General features: G+C 42.3%; 1 pseudogene; it reads right to left on the bottom strand.

Annotated features, from left to right (window-relative positions):
• Nucleotides 1–246: 246 nt before the first annotated feature.
• Nucleotides 247–1,020, bottom strand: LOC142837145 (alcohol dehydrogenase class-3 pseudogene; annotated as a pseudogene).
• Between the last annotated feature and the right edge of the window lie 984 nt (nt 1,021–2,004).

Below are 2,004 nucleotides of genomic sequence, written 5' to 3'. Positions count from 1 at the left end.
CACACACACACTAGTTGCCTTATTTCTTCTCTTTATTTGTAGAAAGTATTTTTATTAGGTTAAAATATTCTTTGATTAGCAGCAAGTATTTATGTGGAGAGTTCAGAAAATCAACTTGTGACTATTTATTTGCCTTGTTTTGATTACAGCCATGATTGCACACATTCCTTCTAGTGGTTTCCTGCAAATCTGTCTCTGTTCCTATCTGATCACGGGAGAAAGTACAGGAAGGACAGCGTTCTCTTCTCAAGGTAGCATTTTTAGAAGAGTTCCAGTGCTTTTTCCCTGACACATCAGGTAAAAGAATTTGTTAATTTGGTCCAAGAACTCATGACCAGACACAAACTCAACTTCTATGTTTTTGGTCATATATTCAGACACCAGCTTTGAGAAACTCTCTACTCTTCTATCCTCTAAAGGTGATGTGTGTCCTGTCACCAGGTGAAAGGGACGAGTGAGGATTTCTTCACCTGAAGCAGCTAAGCCAACCACCACACTGACCCGCTGACCTGACCCCCACACCTGACCCCTGTCTTTGCGGGTTGCCTAGAGGGCTTCTCTCACCCCCCTCATACTGCCAATAGTCTTGAAGGAGTAGTCCACTCCTCCCATCTGGCATCTCAGTGAGTACTTCCTGGATGGGTTTACTGAAATCTTGGGGGTTCATACAGTCAGAGGACCTGAATGCTTTGGTCTTTGAGAATTTGTCTTTATTGATGTGATGTCAATGATCTGGAACACACCAACCACTTTACATCCCATGATCACCGCCAATTCCCGGGCTTCCAGGACAGAAATGGAGCAGAGAGAATCAGTCTCCATCTTGGCAGTGCTTACAGCAGTACTGTAACCGGTTGAAATGCCACAACAGAGACGGCAGGCTTTATCCAGAGGGGCTGTAGGGTGAGCTTTAGTGGTGGAGATGTCAACCACAACAGTGTACTCGGAAAAAGTGCTGGTTCCCGTGAAATGACAAAAGGACTTTCCTTTGCAGGCAAATCTGCCAGTACCATCTGGCATTAATCCTTACTCCGGAGCGACTCTCGTGTTCTGGCAAAGGTTTGTTTTTGGACTCAGACAAAAGTAAATGGGATGACACTGTCGCCTGCCTTATGCTTAGTAACCCCCTCACCAACGCTTCCCACAATTCCAGCACCTTCATGTCCCAAGATCACCGGGACACACCCCTCGAGATCAGCTCCCTCAGGGTACAGGTATCCGTGTGGCAAAGGGCAGTGGCACTAATCTTAATTTGACTCTGTAGCCTTTGGTGGTGTTACTTCTATCTGCTCTATGGAGAGAGGTTTTCCGGCCTCCCAAGCAACTGCAGCCATTCACCTGATCATTTGGTTCTCTCCTTCAACAAGTTCGGGTCCGTGCACTGATCATCTACCTATTTCTTCTCCTAAAGGAATATGTGCCACCATAAAAGGAGACTATCTCTACCTATGTATCTATCTACCTAACTATTGGTCACTTAGGGACTGCTATGCCTACACTCAAGGCTATACATTTAATATTATAACATTCCATTTTGTGTTCTTTAGCTGATTAATAAAATACTGTACAATATGAGAAATCATAGAAAGTGTAGCATATCCATTTCATAGCACACAGATAGATGCAACCATATCCAATTTTTTCACATGGATTCTGGGAATCAAACTCAGAACAACATATTGTGTAAGGAATTTCCTACTGAGCTATCCCTCTAGCCCATAATTATATGACTCTTTAAAAGTAGAAATAAAGAATTTAAACCACAGTCATGAGGACTTTATTAGCTACAGCTACTTCAGGTACATTCTATATTTCTTTATTTAGTCTCAAAACTTGATTCTTTTATAATATTTAGGAGCCGATATTATTTGCTATGCCAATAACTGTAAAGTTGTAACTGATATTTTTCTTACTACTTTATCCACGTTGCTATTGGTAGTGTTGATGAAACGGCTGATAACAGTGATGCTGTAAAATCTTCAGAGTGACACCCATGCTGGCCAT

Source organism: Microtus pennsylvanicus, chromosome 17 (genome assembly GCF_037038515.1).
Source record: "Microtus pennsylvanicus isolate mMicPen1 chromosome 17, mMicPen1.hap1, whole genome shotgun sequence".
NCBI classification, from domain to species: domain Eukaryota; kingdom Metazoa; phylum Chordata; class Mammalia; order Rodentia; family Cricetidae; genus Microtus; species Microtus pennsylvanicus.
Note: the sequence above shows the minus strand (reverse complement) of the source record. Positions and strands in the feature narration are given on the sequence as shown.